This window comes from Passer domesticus, chromosome 15 (genome assembly GCF_036417665.1).
Source record: "Passer domesticus isolate bPasDom1 chromosome 15, bPasDom1.hap1, whole genome shotgun sequence".
Lineage (NCBI taxonomy): Eukaryota > Metazoa > Chordata > Aves > Passeriformes > Passeridae > Passer > Passer domesticus.
Window position 1 is genome coordinate 7559666 of NC_087488.1, and position 17313 is coordinate 7576978.

Sequence of the window (17313 nt, forward strand, 5' to 3'; positions counted from 1 at the left end):
AAGTGGCATGCTGAAAAAAATTCTCTTTTGGCTGCACAGTAAGATAAGGAGAAGCAAATGAAAATATCTGTCATTTGGACAGACAAACATCTTGGAAAATGCTCCTTGTGGAAATCTGTCATCTGTTTCTGGTATCTTAGGTGGTTGCAGTCGCCACTCTGAGGCAGCTCTTTCCTATGCTGATCTGCCCCTTACAACCTGTTCCAGCTCTTCAAAAAAAACAGGGAACAGGAGCCCTTTGTCAAGTAGGGATCTGGATTGGCTTTTTTTCACAAAAAATGCAGATTAGGACATGGTTACCTACTGACAATGTCAGCCACAATATTTTGAAAATTGGTTGCATATTTTATCTATTACTGGTAATTAAAAAACTCTGATATAGTGACCCTTTGAAGACCAGTCTACATTTTCAGCTGCTGTGTTATAAATTCCCACTTTTTCTATAATGTTACATTTCTCTGACTACTAGAGCACTGCACTCCATGTTCTTCATTCCACCTCATTTCTAAAGAGGGGAACAATCTTTGTATTGCTCTTACTTTCTTGAAAGTTGATACAAAGCCAGATCCCTTCAAATTGTTGCATTCTTATAATAAAACTATGTAGAAATACACAAACTCCTGCTCCAGGCTGTATTTTTGGATCTGTAGAATATATTTAAACATTAACCATGTATTTTCCATTTAATCATCACCTTAATTTATTTTCACTTAAATAATGGTGGTGACAGCATTAATCTTCCATATTGATTAACCAGACAGAAAACACTTCTTCACCTGATAGTGAGGTGACAGATTTATATCCAGAGAATGAGTACTGATGTGTTTAATTTGCCTCCAAATTGAACTGATAAGGTACAGATTACATAGACCGAAGTTGGAAGTTAATTCTCATGTGTGAGTCCTTCTTGCTCAGACCAATAACAGAGACTCCAGACAACTGATAGTTTGGTGGAGTTTAAATATTATTTACACAGGCAAAGCAAGTAGTTTACACAAGAAGTGCATAAATACCATATATATCCATATATACAATTTTATATATTTATACATATATATACACTTTGTGTACTCCTAAGACTTTCTTCAAATTTCTTTCTACTAAAAATTTAATAAAATATGCAACTATCATATTTCTTTTGAGTATAGGTTATTATTCTCTAATTGTGTATTGCATCTTCCTCTATGAGGAACAGACAATTCCAGGGATAAATGTGTACCTTTACCAATGGAACGTTCAACCCCTGAACTTGGAATTAAAACAAGTGCCACCAGATATGAGTTCAATAAACAATTTGCAGAATTGTCTCCCCTTTCCCCATAACACAGAAAGTCTCCCATAACATGCAAATTAGCAAATGCAATTGAAACAATAAAATGGTCTTTGAAATAAAAAGAGAGTAAGAATAATAATCCTTAACTGATCCATTATCACTCTCTCCCTTCTGTTTAAGCCTCTTTGCTGCAATAATCAAATCTGCAGTTAGTCACTGATAAACACCATCATAGATTAATTCTGTTATTTTCCTGCAGGCCTTAGAAGTGCCTTTTGACCATGAGAGACCTTGTCCAGTGATTGACAAGGGTTCTGATAGCTCGTTTCACAGGTTTTTTTGCATCTTAAAGGCTGAATTGCTAGAGGCAAAAGCTATGCAGAGAGAAAATCAAGTCTTATCAGTGCTTCCCAAATTCTTGTTTAGGTTTTTCCTCTTGAGCTTCTGCCTGCCTTTACTGATTTAATTAATGCCTCTCTGTCCCCGGGTTACATACCTGCTGACTTTAAATCTGTTGCCATTTATCCTTTATTAAAGCAACATTCTATGCCTGATGATTTGGCTGATAGCTATAAAACTACTGCCAAACACCCATTCCCATCAGAGATCCTTGGAAACAGGGACATTAGATTTTTATTTTTAATGAAAAGGGATAAAATTTATCTTAATAGTTTAAATATCCTGAAGCTCTTTAGAAGGTAATTAACTTTGATTGACTCGGACATTCTTATTTCTCCTTTCATTCATGTCAGTGTTGCTTTGGAAAAGAAACTCTTCTAAAAGAAACACTTGATTCTGCTTGTAATGGTGCAGCTAAGGAAGGTATCCAGTGGAACTGGCAATACCTTTAGCCTTAAACTTGTTTTTTGTGCTCTGCATACCTTGCTTTGAAGCTTAAATTCACATTGGTTCTCAAATACTGTCCAGGAGCTGACCATCTGTTACAGCAGAAAGGAACCTGCAGCAAAATGAAAAGCAAATTATTACCAACCCTTTGAGTTTCTTGATATTGGGGAGATCCACTGTGCAACCTGATTTGTGAAAGTTTGTCTCCTTCTGAATAAAAAGCATCTTTTAGCTGTTATTATTTAAAAGCAATGATAGACAATGTTTTTCATTAGTAGCTCAACTGACTTCCTCTACAGTCTATTTCCGCTACACATTTATCTGCTCTGACTGCAATGGGGCTTTCAGTTTTTTTCAAGTCATAGGTTAGATTTTCTAAGAGAAATGGACCTCTGCATAATAGATTTAAAGCTGTTGATGAGACTTGCTCCCCTTAATTAACTCTTTCTGAGGCTGTAGAAGCAGCCTATGGGCCCTTAGATGTCTGCAAGATATGAGAGGAAAAGTACTGGACAAGGATCCTACAGGAGCAGTTTGGGAGCCAGCATGTCCCTGTCTATCTCCATTTCTCTATGGCTTTCTTCAGCAGTTCTGTACTAGTGTTTCTTTACTCCTATTTCTGTAACCTTAAGCTTTAATTAAATTAGACTACAAAATACACAAATTTTCATTTACTGACTGTTAAATGTTAGGATAACACACGTAAAAATGGATGTAAAAGTCCCATAAAGAACAGTTAATCTTGTGTTCACAACTTCGTTGTAGCCTAAATCCAGCTGATCTTTTAAAATACTCAGAGGGCATCAAATGAAATTAGCAGGAGGTAGATGCAAAGAAGCCTATTCTTCATACCCTACAAAATGGTACAGAATGTGTGTCTGAGGGTATTGAGGGTTCTAAAATTTCACATGTGTAAAAGGTGACCGGGAAATATAATGAAAGAAAAATCATCCAGTGGAGATGTTTAAATGGGAAGATGCCAGAGCGGGGCCAGAAGAGCCTGATCTCAAACTGCTGGAATCCAGGGGAGTACCAGTTCATTTCATCTGTTCTTATTCTGTCCTCAGACTTGCTTCTACTTCTGAGATTTTTTTACCCATTGTGACTGATGAGATTCAGGGTGATCCTGTATTATGCTTATTTTCCTATTTAAGTGCTTTTTCCCCTTGACCCTGTCTTTCTGTTGGACTGCCTCTGGATTATCTCCTTAGTTAAACATTTGCCATCTATAATGCTTTAATAATAGGTTTTACTCTGTATGTATTCATTCAAACATTAGTACTTTAGATGGTACAGGTGGTTCTGTTGAAATTTTTATGCCTGATTTGATTTAATCTTTTTTAACAATGTTTGTCCAAGATTTAGCGTTTGAGTGAATAAAATTAAAATTAACCTCAGCATTTGAAAACTAAGTTTGGGAATCCCATCTGCCATAACATTTTTTCAAGCACAACAAGTTTTGAAAGCATTGAAATGCCAAAATTATGACTTTGCTCCATAAGATTGGTGTCAATTCCTTTCTTTTCTTTTATTGATCTTAGATGTTTTTAAGTTCCAATTGTAGCTGTATTTATACTTTTGGAAAATGACATTATGCAACTAAAATCTGCTGTGATCGAAATTATAAGATATAGAGACTGAAATACACTGAACAATTCCTGCAAATATTGATGCAAAAAGTCTTTGGCTTCCTTTCCCCCCACTATATTTGAGCATGTTGTGAAACAGGTTTTCAGAATCTTCTAAATAAGTAGTTTTTTAATTACAGAAGGAGTTTTAAATAATACAAAATGTCACCTCAGCTGACATCTAACAGTGTGAACCAGATTGCCATACAAATAAACAGGGAAACAACTACAGCTGGAGTTAAAAAAGTGGAAAAACCAAAATTTTAAGTTGACCCCTGTATATATTGTACTATAAATGAAAGCTTCTAGAATTCTTTCATTCTTTTGAAAAGTTTTCTTGTATTTCAGAAGGGCTGAAATAAGGCTAGATGGGTATGAGCTGCTTTACTCTTTATGAAATGGGTACCCAGCTCAGGTACTAAGTGTGCCCATGGACACAGGTTCAGATATTAATATTGTTGTGTCAGGAGGTGGAGTTAATTGCACATTTATCAAGAAAAAAGCTATAGCCAAATGCTGCCTGGATATCAAAACAGAACGTTCACGGGGAAATGCTGTTTAAGAATATTGTTCAACTAAGGTGTTTTTTAAAATTTCAGATTCATCAGTCTCAATTAAGCAGAGAAAGGAACATCTAATTTTATCATCTGATAATTTTTCATTTTTAAATTTAGAAAATTTAAACACTTTAAAAAGTCTAAATGCCTGGAGCAGAAATTATTTAAAATGTTTTCTAACATACTGAATTATAAGTAATTATATTAAATTATTATAAGTAAATGTTAGAGTCTACCTTTTCTTAAAATCTGGATTCTGTTCTTTGTCTGGCGGAGGTGGGAGAGTAGAGGGAAAGCTGTGTCCAGCTCAGCTAATCTCTAGAAATGTGGCTGAGGTGCAGACTGACAAAGTCACCAATATATCTATCCACTGGTCTGGGCCTGCCACAGCAGAATCCAGAATGGTTTTCTGGGGATGGAGCAAGATCTTTCTGGCTTCTGCACCTTGGACTTTGCTGCTGTGCTTTGTTCCTGGCTTTGTCCTCATGGCCATATTGGAGGCAGACAGCCTGGATTAGCCTGGGAATCCAGACTCTGCCTGCTCCATACAGAGATGCCTGTTTGGAAGAGGACAGAGTCTTTTTGTGGTTCGTTTTCACTGGTAGTGTTTGCTACACCTGTTCTGGGCTGCTCTGTTGTTTTTGTCATGTTGAGCCTGCCATCACCTCTGTGCTGGATTCCACAGCACAGGTTCCCTCCTCATTCCAAGCTGCCTCAGGCCACATTTTCTGTTGTCAGAGTTCCCTGACAGTTTCCGTGCTGGTTCCTGCCTGCCTTGCCAGTGTGGTGGAGCAGGTCCCAGTCTGACACGGGGCTGGAGTTCAGGTGGATTACACCACGTGTTGGTATTTTGCATTTTCAGCAGCTGATATCTCACAGGGTTTAGGCCTGATCCCCTGGCTCTGGTTTTGGCACCAGGGAATTGCACACTGAATGTTGCTGCTCACTTGCGTTTGCTCCAAGTCATGGCAACACGCTGACAATGGCAGATTAAATTGCCTTCTGTTCTTTGTTACAATTTTCAGTTGATAATCAACATGCTGAAGATGTGGCAGGCCCGGTTGATGCCTCTTACTCCCAGTGACCTCGGTATTAGATTTCCTTGGCACAAAGGGATGTGGATTTGCAAGGGTTCTGCAATCATTTATCTTCCTAAAAATCACCCGTTTTTCTGATATAGTTTGAAGCAATTTCAAGAGTCTATTTAAAACAGGCTTAGGGTTCCACTGGCAATAACGCTGGGTGTCAAGGCTCAGGCACGTTGGCAGAATGGAATTGGGAAACCCTTTTCTCCCTGCATTGTGCTCCACTCTGGCTACTGTTATAATTCTCCTGGTTTAATAATCATCTGTATTCATACACACAATAAAAGGAAGTGCATCTGACTTCATCATTTTAATTTGGGGTTTTTTTTTTTGTTTCTAGCTTCAGATGCTTCCTTTATCTTCACTTAGTCTCTTCATTTATATTCAGCGAAACCTCATTCAAATCCAGCAAGCAATTACACTGTGGTATAACCATGAATAATATTGCTGTTTACACACACTTAAGATTGCCCATTCCTTGACAGGGAATGATATTATGTGGATTGATACTGCCTTTTTTAAAAAAATTCTGTCTGACTTGCTATCCATCTTTTTAGACATTTATGAAATATCTGTCTTCATTGCAACCTTCCATTAACTGAAGATCATGTTTTATCAACTTGCATATTCTGCCACTGCTTACAAAGCTGGAGGTGCATGCAAGGTGCACAAAATCACTTCCAGAAAACTGAAGTATGGAGAGAAAATCACAAACAGCTTATCTATAGATAAAGTGTGGAAGTGAAAACATGTTATTAAAGGCAACCTTTCATCCTTTTAAAACATAAAACCAATATTGAAATCAAGATTTCAAAACTCACAAGCTTCAGATGGCTCTAAGTCACTCTTAGGCTTGTTAAAACAAGCTGTTTACCTTTATTATTAGTTACATAGGAAAAACAATTTTAATTTTTTTTATTACATGATTTCATGACTTTGACTTGAAGGAGCTTCCTCCAGCAAGAGACTACAGGTTTTCTTTCAGTTCAGTAACCAAAAACAATTTTAGACAAATCTCATGCTGAAATGAAACTCCCTTCCTTACATATTTTTTAGCAATAAACTCCTTATTATGCAGCAGTTTAACAGAGAATGAAGAGACTAATTAATGCTATCGTGACAAATTTTTCCAGTAAAGAAGTAAAAATTGCACTTCCAATCTGAAAATGTTAGTTTAGATTAAATTGCTACTACCAAATAGAAAAAAATCATACAAATTGAAAATTATATAGAAATAGGAACAAAATGTTAACAAATTATGAAAATCTACCAAGATCTACTAAGGGATCCCAAATCACCTTAAGTTGCTCAGGCCTTTCAGAACTCACCACTTGCTACCAGTGACTGGTTTTGTTGCAAAAACTGGCATTAGCTATCACTAGAGCTTGAAAAACAGTTCTTCACTTTGCTCTCTGTTTTTGCAGTTGGAGACTTGCTTTTCCTTTTTTTTAAGTTGGTTTTATTTGGGGTATTTTGTTGTGGTTTTTTTTGGGGTATTTTGTTGTTGTTTTGTTTTACCTTTTTCAGAATGTTTAAGGAACAGCATTTTATTTAAAAAAAAAGGAGAAAGCATTTAATAAGAAGTCTGCAACTGTCCTACAATTTGGTAACTTCATTTGCTTAGTAGAGGGAATGCATTAGAAAAGGGAAATGATGCATTAGAAATGGAGAACCTCATCTGCAAGCTAGGATTTTCTACTATATGCTACTTTAGATTATAAATATATACATTTATGTAAATTTATTTAAATAATGAATAAAACAAATGCAACAACAGATAGTATTTTAGGCCACAGAATAAAAGATTTTAGGTAATTCCTCTTTTAGTGGAGGTTAGAACTGTTACTGCAAGAGAAGAAACTTGCTACAGAAGTGAGTGTTGGGCAGACCAAGCCCAGCAGCAAGAGCTCAGCAGGCTGTGGTGTGGGGCTGGGAATGCAGCACGTTCAGGCGTTGTTGTGCCTTGGATCTAGATTTCCCCTTGGGTTTCAGTGAGGATTTGGGCCCAGAGCCCGTGCTGAGAGATGCTCAGAGCGAGCCCAGCCCAGAGCCCTCCCCGGGTGCCAGGCACAGGTCACACAGGGACAGAGCCTCTCTGTGCCCTGTGCCCAGGGGCCACCAGCGAGGAGCTGGCCCTGGCGGGTCAGAGGCAGTGCCTGGGGGATGACATTTGGCCACACTGCTGCCTTGTTTGGAATTTAATCCCTCTGAAGGGATCCTGCTGCTACCTGTAGTCAAGCTTTTGACTAGTTCCTTCTAGAATTTACAATGATTTTTAGACTATTCATCCAGTTTATACTTCTAGCAGTTTGTTTTTCTTCAAGAATCAAGCTTGTGTATACAAAGTTTTCAAATTATGATTGCAAGCAATATTCAACAAATATCACCAATTTCTCTGTGAAATAGCTGAATAATTGTTTTACATTTACATTTATAAATGCTAAATGACCTATTCTATAGTTTAATGAGATCAACAAGCTATCTCTACATTGCAGACTGAATTGTAGGGATGCTATTTGTATTTTATATATAATTTTATTCATCCATGTCTAGAGTGTTTACTGAGTGTGGTTGTCTGTGGATGGTGATACTAGCACAAAATAAAAAGATCTGTGGCATTTCTTTGGCACTGTCTGTCAAGGGAGAGGGATCCTCACCAGGACAAGTGAAAATAAAAATCCTGTTTAACGTTCTTCTTTCAGCACACCTCACACTTTACTAATAAAAACTATGATATGGGTGTACAAAACTGAAGACAAAGATTCTCATAGAAACAGCACTAGCAGGATGAAACACTAGCAAAGCAAGTACTGAGAGCAGGTAGAAAATTAGTGGCCCAAACTTATACAAAGTTATATACTAGGTAATTACTTTTTTTTTTTTTAGATGCACTTTTGCAATCTTATGTGTAATTTCTGTTATTTATGCCAAAGTGCTTCACATTTTAAAGATAAAATACCTTGGAGGAAACAATTCGTCCTAAGAGTAGTTTTTGTTTTAATTTTTTAGAAAAGCCTTTAAGGGATGAAAGGGATAACATGAAAATAATCACTTCTGCTGCTAATTTGAGTTTCTAGCGTGGTCTTCATTTGCTAATGGTGAACTTACTGAGGAAAGAATTAACATATTTGGTTTTTCTGCTGCAAATGTGAGATCCTTGCAATTAAATTTTTAAACAGTTTTTCTACTTCATCGATAAAAGTTTATACAGGCTTTGTAAGTATAGCTTTGGGCTATGCTCTTTACGTGCACATCTGTATTGTTGATATAAATTCAACTTGCATTTAGTTTATAGTGCTTTTTCTCTGTAGTGGGTTAATACCAATAACCTGGATTGCTGAGTTTCCTGACTGGGGAGTCTCTTTTGTGACTGTCACTGTCTTTTAGAAATGCCTCTGTGCAGCTGAGAGTCTGAGGTTGGCAGCAGCCCACAGCTTCAAACCAGGTCAAAAAAGTGAATCCTTGCAGAATGAACCCTCAGGGGGTTCCCCACAGAGCACTTGGACAACTAACAAATGCCATAGCAGGAGTTTTAAACATATTATTGACCTGCGCTCTTGTGCTAGCACTTACAGAGGTAATTTTAAAGAATTTATTCATATGCCTTATGAAATCTGGTCATAGGAAAATAGAAAGGCATTTTCATGCTGTCCTTTGAAAAGTGATGGCAACATTTCCTCAGCTGTAATTTAGAGTTCTTTTCAAGTTACAGGCATAGCAGTGCATAATGTTTCCCATTTTTTTTCCTTATACCTTTTCCTTATCCCTGGAATTTTTCTCAGAGGAGTCTTTGTAGATGAATCCATCCTCTGTGTTCACTAAAAAATGGGTGATTATACTGAAGTTTTTTAGTTATGCTTAGAATCTGTCTTTTGTTAGTGTGATTTGGGTTTTTGTAATTTTTGCATGCCAGAGCTATAGATTTTCATGTTTTTGACATTGTTGCAGTCTGACTAATTTATTCTCTAATCCTCCTCTTTCCATAATTTTCTTTTTTTGTTCTGGGAAAGCCCACTGATTTAACTAATGTATCCAGCACTGATTTCTGAACAGCTGCTAATAATAAGAAAATTGTCTTGATGGTTATTCTTGACTCTGAAGAATGAGCATGCAAGCAAGTTGGGTTTTTTGTTGGTTTTTTTTCACTTTCCAGGATGTTTGGCTTGTTTGGAGAGCTCTCATGTCAAATCCTTTTTATCTGTAATTACAACGCATTATGATTTCATCTTGGTGCCAAGGGGACAGCAAATGCCTGAAGGGAATAGTGAAAGCCCATTTATTTATCTTAAGGCCAACTTCTGGTCATGGTGACATCATTGCCTGAATTCACAGTCAGTTTATCTGTTTGGAGCTTTAACCCCGTGTGTGCATCCCATTACAGCCTAGAATTTGTCTATGAATTCTGTGTGAGCTTTTGGGAACATGTTCCTTTTCTTACCTGTTCCCCTTAAATAGTGTGGGCTAGATTATTTGTCCCAGGAAACTGACAGTCAGGTGACAGATAGGTTGTTTTATACAAATAACTGATCTTGCAAACTGAACTAATTAACTTTTTAACTGAACTGATACAGAAAATGAACTGTTTCATCCTAAATAATGGAGGAAGTCCATTCAGGCTAGCAAATTGAACCTGTGATTTTTGGAAGCCCTGTCTTGCTTCTCGGTTCAAAGCCTGTCCTAACTCCCTTCTCTATTCTTCTGCCCTTTCAAATGCTTGCATGGAATTCAGAGTCATGATTTATTCAGATTGTAGCTCTAAGCTGACTTGCAGAGGCAGGCTCTTTCCTTACCTCTGAGATCACGTCATCTGTGTGGGATGTTATATTGAAGATCAGGATTTTGACCTTTTAAAAACTGTGGCTGGCTGCCAGGGAAGGACATGCAATGAAAGAGCTACTGTTAAATGCAAAAATGAAGTTGATATTTGTAATGTGCAATGAGACAGTTGGAGTAGTTTGTGCCTCAGGATTCTTTGTTCCCAGACAGTCTGTAGCATGTCTGAATATATGTGCTTTTAGCTGCTGTGTAAATCTGTCTAGGCAACATTATGCACTGATTTGCAATTGCAGTGCAGCAACACTGAATTTGGGGGAAACAGCAGATACCTTTATGCTTCTAATTACAGCTTTCATCTGCTGCTAACTGATAAAAGGATGTGAGAAAAAACTCATTCCTAGGGAAAAAGACTTTCTGCCCCATCTTTGCTTTGGGCCTTGAAAAGAAAATAATAGGAGAGCTGTAATGGCCTTTGAATGGTCCATCTTTCTTCAAGAAGGGTTCAGAAATATCTAATCATTCTTGACAGAATCAGTTCAATGTTTCTTTAAAATCATTTAGCAATGGAAACTCCACAGCCTCTGTATATAATGCATTTCATTGCTTGTCATTCCACACCATTCAAAAGGGTTTTCTTTTAATACTTGATTAAATTGTGCTTACACCAATGAGAAGTTTTTTTTCCTGTCTCTGGTGGTGCATGTTATTTTCTTCTTTTTGGCAGCTCTTTGCATAGATATAATAATGTAATCTAAAACATGATTTATTGTCAGTTGCTGACTAAATTTTGTCTTAAAAAAGAAATCCTCTGTGTTTTTTTAAATATCAAGGGATCAGTGTCAGCCCCAATGTTTATATATGTCACTCCTTACCTGCATTGCCAGTGGTGTAAGCGGAGAAGCTGAAAACTCTCAGAATAACCCAGGCTGGAAGGGACCTTGAGTGGACACGTGGTCCAACCTTTAATGGGAAAGGGAGCCTAGATGACATGAATCCAGCACCCTGTTCACTCAGGTGTTGAAAATCCAGTATGGGGATTCTGCCACATCCCTGGCAAGGTTGCTGCAGTGTTTAATTGTTCTCACTGTAAAAAAAAAATAAATAAAAAAATTGTTTCTTTTACTGAGATGAAATCTCTCCCAATGCAACTTGCACCCAGCTGTACCTTATCTTCTCCATGTGGCTCCTTGTGAAAAGAGAGCATCCATCCCTTTTCAGCCACCCTTTAAAGTACTGGAATAATATGATTAAGTTCTTCATGAGCCTTTCCTTCTCAGGGAAGGTTAGGATGAGACCTAACTCTTTCCATATTCTAGACATGAACAGTTTTATCCTCTTTTCAGGGACTGTATTGCAAAATATGTAATCTGTACATAATACTTCTCTTCAGTTATCTGTTCTGCAGCATAAACAGCTGCAGCTTTTTCCATTGTTTTCCTCGCAGTTTGTTTTCTCTACACCTTTGCTTATTCATACTCATTGTTTAAGTGATTATAATAACCTTACTGATTTCTTTTCTTCCCTGATATTTCCAGTTGACCCTTGTATCTCTGCAATAATGATGGCCAAGGCTTGGCACAATATTCTAGCTGAGGCTTTATTTCTTCTGAGCAGAGTGGGAAGATTAAGAATTTACTATTTGACCTGTCTGAATTTCCTGACTCATAGCCAGTTTTCACAGTGTTAGAGTCCCAAGCCCTGTGTTTTGCAATTCTGCTGCCTAAACTGTTATTCTGAAACTTGTTTGTCTATGTTCTTATTCCTACCTGTCATATAGACTAATGGTGTGTATGTGATACTGTGCAGTATCCTCAGTGCTCCATCCTGTTTAGTTCATGCCCCCATGCTATGTGGTGAACACCTGATTCCTGTATTTTTCTTTTCTTTTAAGCTGACAGGAGTAACACGTAAATTTAACACTTTCCCTCACTGACTTAGACAATGAAACACAAATGCATTTTGATAGTTTAAATCAAAGTTTTGAAGAATGTTGCCTGATTCTTCTGTGTGGTCTATTAGAACGTTACTCATAATTGTGTTCTTCCATTATTGTAATATTTGACAGTAGGCTAATTTAACTCACATTTCCCTAATTTACTATGAAAATGGCACAAACCAGATTAAGAAATCTTGATAAAGTAGATGGTATCTACTGCTACTTGCCATCTTTTGATTAGAGACCTTACCATTAGAAATGAGCCATCGACTTTTAAGATGTCACTGGGTGGACTCAGGGCAGAAATCTGCACCACTGTCAGGATGCTCAGGAGAAATTTTCTCTGCTTACCATCAAAGCCCCATAAGTGCCTTCCCTGCTAACATTCCAGTTGTCTGAAGTTTTGGAAGAGAACCTCATGAAACAGCTTTCTGGCAATTCTTCTCCTGTTGCTGAAAGAACAAGACAAAAAGAAATGAGAGAATAGAGCTCCTCTCTATTACAACTTCAAGCCTTACATACAGGGATATGCACAGAGGAATTAGGATTCTGGGTGTATATGAGATAGTCTCCCAAGGGAAACAGGCATGTCATGCAGCTTGAGAGATTGTACAGCTTGAAAATAGTAGAAAACATGATATGGAATCGTATGCTAGGAGATAAGATGCTTTTTATTCCCATCTGTGCTTCAGGGGTTGAATTGGCAGCAAATTCGAAAACCTTTACTAGGCAACAGAAAAGATCAAGAAATATAGTATATGCATAGCAGGGCTTTTGGCAGAACCAAGTGTATGTCCTAACTGGATAATAGAAGCAGGATCTTAATGTGCAGCAGGCACTTTCCAGATGTCTTGTGTTTGGTTGTTTTTTGGGTTTTTTTGAGATCTCATGCTATGTCTGTTTTTGCAGAGTCTTTATGGACAATAGATATTTGACCTATAGTTAAAATGCCTTTCTCCAAGAAAAGCCCCAACCACTATTATTTTTCTGGCATCTATTCTTGTGCAACATATGGATATGTCCCTCTGCGGAGGTTGTGTTGTCTGTCTCAGCTGCTATTCCACATTGATAAAAATACTGGTTCTCTTCTCACTTGTATATATTAACAGCTTGGGTGTAAGTGAACATATATGCCACAGGTTCTGGAGACTTATGATCTCCAAGGGAGAAAAAATACCTCTGTTTGTTATGGTGTCTCTCATGTGGTTCCCTTATGCAGCTGACAAAGGGGAAATTAGCAGATGGTGTAAAACTTCTCTAGTTATTAGCAGGCAGCACTATCAAGTCTATATGTTCTTCCTTAGTGCAGCCAAGTCACTTCTGAAGTTTTGTAACCTTTCTCTTGATCTAGCGGATTTTAATTTTTTTTTTAATAATCTGTTTTTTCCTCTGCTTTGTTTGATGACAGGAATATGCCCATTCTGACATTAATAAACCCCAAATTTACCAGCCAAACAGAATCAACCAGCCAATCCCCAGAGGCAGCGCAGAGGAGAAAGGAAAAAAACATTGCATCTTTCTGAAGTAATGTCCTCTGGCTGCTTAACCATATCAATGCAAGCTTACTCCTGCTGGTGTTGGTAAGCTGCTCCCTGGGGAGTGTTCTGTGATGCTGGCAGTGTTAACAGAAGGAGTTCCACACCAGGATGTCTTGTCCATGTGTTTCCCTTTTTTTGGTCTATTCTTTTCTTGTCTGTGTATACATATATATATAGGTATACAATATATATTCATCCCATTATCAGATTAGACAATAGAAAAGTGTTTTTAAGGCTGTTGGTTACTGTAATATTTTCCACAGAATAGCTATGCAGTTTTGTAACTCTGTTTTTTTCAGAAGCTTGACCCATCCTCAAAGGTCACAGCTGAAGAGTGAACAAAGGTCACAGAACATACTGGAAATCATTATTAGAAAGTCAACTTCATCTTTCCCTGAAGTTGTTTAAATGCATTGGCTACACTTCAACCTCTGTAGTGTTATCGTAGAAGAAAGTATTATTATGCAGTTATAATGCCAGTTATGGCTGGAATATTATAGATATGGGAAATAGGATTCAAGCTGGTGAAACACTCAATATTTTCCTTTACTGAAGTGTAGCATCTCCTCTCTTCTACCTGTTTACCCACAGTCCATAAAGACTGAGAGTAAGACAATCGTTTTGAAAATATATGTGTATTGTCTTCCTATTTTGAAAGGAAACATGTTTAAAATGGGAGAATAGATTTTATAGTGCATATAGGAGCTCTTAAAAAAGTAAATTTTTCGTTTACTAACCTGTCAACAAAGTGCAACCCTGAAGATAACTGAACAGTGATCATCAGTAGATCTGGGAGCCATAGGAAAATTTCATGCTAATACTCCTCCAATACTTCTGTCTTTAGAGAATATTTCACCTAATAAAATTCTCATTTAATAATAAAATACCTCGTACGCAGTGAAGTAACAGCCTATGGAATACCTAAGTATTTATTGTGATTTTCATTTTGTGTAGAAATATGTAAAACATCTTAGTAGGTCAGCAGCTAAACATTAACTAAAAGTCAAAGAAGCTATAGAGTGTCTAGCATGGGAGGATTTGAAGAAGCTAGGCAGAAATTCATAAGGGAATTGTATCTGGGACTCAAAATCCAATATACTTTGATGCTGTTTATAGAAAGTGATAAGATTTATACCTGGATTTTGACTTTATGCAGACTTCAGTATCCTAATGGCTGGAGTAGCTGTCTTTCACAGGGACTTTGAATGTGCACGTTGAAGCCAAGCAACAGCCTGAGAGTGGAGTCTTCCCTACTCATTATGAGCTGTGTCAAAGGTACGAGACATCCAGGGAGATGAGATGAGATGAGATGAGATGCTGGCAGGGTAACTGTGGTTTGCTACAAGGCAGTGTTGCAGCCATTATTTTGTTGAACTGCAGTCTCAGCTGTAACTCAGTCTAGAAGATCTGTGCAACCCTGTGGTGTATCTGCTGCATTTCCTTTTCTGTACCATTTAGTTGGTGTCAGGTTGAGAAAAGTCACTTGTAGTGGAGTCTAAAAGTTCTGCATATCAAAGAGTGAACGTGTGTTGTCTGTGGGGTTTGGTTTTCCACACGCTGACAATCCTGCACTATCTCAGCAGTGTGGGCTCAGGGCCTTTGCTGTCACAGTCGTGCTGTACAATGTTGTGCCACTTGCTGTGTTCAACAGGGCACCTTTGTTATGAGCACTCTCAGTGTTGCGCTTTTGAGATTCATCTTTTAGAATAGAAAAAAAAAAAGACAAAATCACAAAAACAAACTCATAAATCACATTTAGTAAAAACCAGAGCAGTTTGCTCTGCACAGGCAGACTTGTGCAGAGTCCTGTGCATCACATCATACACATGCTGTCTCTGCCTTAATGAATCCTGTCAAGTTGCTCTCTATCATCCTTAGTATTATTCCCCAAGCAGTAATAGCAAAATACATTACAGCCCTAAAGGACACTTTTCATCCCTAAACTTGAGACTGTCTCTTCTGTAGAATGTCATATTCTTTAGTATTTAATTTTCAAAAGCATTAAAGTAAATTAGGTCTATAGATCCCATCTTCAAAACTGAAATAAGGCCCCTAAAATGGAGTGAGGCAGTTAGGTGGATTTTCCAAGTCACTGTTACCCTTCAATGATGTTGCAAACACAAATGATTTAGGGAGTCAAGCTCCAAAGCTCAAGTGATGTAAAATGTGTCTGTACATGCAGGTGTGCACAAAGCAGGGTTGTTCCCCAAGAACAACTGTGGCATGAAAGGTGAGAGCCCAGGTGAGGTGCTGGGTGTGAGGTGGTGCTCAAGAAAGCTGCAGGAGTTCACTGGAGAGCATCAGTTCTGAAAATACCACACAGACCTCATGACCTCTTCAAAGGGGTGGTGGAAAGTCACAGCCAACTTGCAAAGCCAGTACTGAGGCCACAGTAGTCCAGTCTACCTTTGTGTCTTTCCACTGCATGATTTTTTTACTCCTAATATAAGAGAGAGTCAACAGGCTGCCTCTGTGCTCAGTAGCCAGTGCAGTCTCCTGCAGGATGTGTTTGAAAAACTCCTGCTGAATTGTAACTCTGCCTTGAAAAGAGGAAGAAAAGCAGCCATCCTTGAGCTCTCTTACCCCTGTAAGGACAAAGCAAAGCCTAGCTTCTCTTCACCTGTGGCAGAGGGGAAAAAAAAAGCGTCGTTTATTATAGAATCATAAAATGGTTTGGATTGGAAGGGGCCTTAAAGATCATCTAGTTCCAACTCACTATCCAAGTTTTTGCTATGTTTCCATTGCTTAAAGAAATAATAGGTAGCAGGTAAAGCACTCTTTCCTCTGGGGATCAATTACTTCAAGGAATATGTTCACTGAAACTGGCCAAACTGTCTCTAATACAACTACAGTGATCAAAATGTCAGCATAAGCCCAAATCCCAGAGGGTGAACTTGAGGCCAACTGCTGCATGCAGTGAAAAGAACATGCTCCTGCTCAGGGAGTGTCAGTGGCTTCACTGACACACCTGCTGCTGGGGAGGACTTGTTTCCTTATCAAATAATGCTGCCAATGACTACTGAAAGGCTTATGTTTATTATTGGTTTTCAGTCCTTGTTTGTAGCTCAACCTCAGATTAAACAGCAGCAACACTACTTGATGTTCTCTCTTCACTTGAAATCATCACTTTTGATAGCATATGGTTCTCCCAGCCTTATTTATTGTGAGGGATGCACACCAGGCTTGGCGTCCAGGTTCAGAAGATGAACTCTGCCAGCACATCAACCCCTATTCATGAGCAACAATGCCTCTTACCATGTAAAGGCAGGAGAAGTTGCCAAGTGAAGGCTGCTAGAGTTGACTTAAATAGACAAGATGCAACTGTCTGCAGCCGTGTACTACAGAATGCACAGACAAAAACTGAATTCTAACTCTGAATTCTAGCTTTACTAACAAAAAATAAAACCTTTCACAGAATGATTGCTTGGGGATGAAAAATTAGCTTCAAGTTTCCTGCAGAGAAGGAGAGGTACAGAGCCTCTTCATGCATCCACGAAGGACCTGACTTAGTGCAGCAGTGCTTCATGAACTTGGGTGCAAATTGCATCTTATTCTTTTCTGATATGTGAAATGGGAGCAGCAGTAATAGATGGGGGTTCTGAACTCAGCCTCAGGTTAGTCTGAATCCAAAGCTTCCCCTTGCCTGAACGGGTCCCTTAGCTCTGCAGGTGAAA

General features: G+C 38.2%; 1 long non-coding RNA gene across 1 annotated transcript; it reads right to left on the bottom strand.

Annotated features, from left to right (window-relative positions):
* Positions 1–1957: 1957 nt before the first annotated feature.
* Positions 1958–16593, bottom strand: LOC135281257 (uncharacterized). The gene is made up of 4 exons (XR_010347970.1): positions 14775–16593; positions 12453–12553; positions 11038–11249; positions 1958–2231 (listed from the first exon to the last, which is right to left on the bottom strand). It is a non-coding gene; the product is annotated as an uncharacterized LOC135281257 (long non-coding RNA).
* Between the last annotated feature and the right edge of the window lie 720 nt (positions 16594–17313).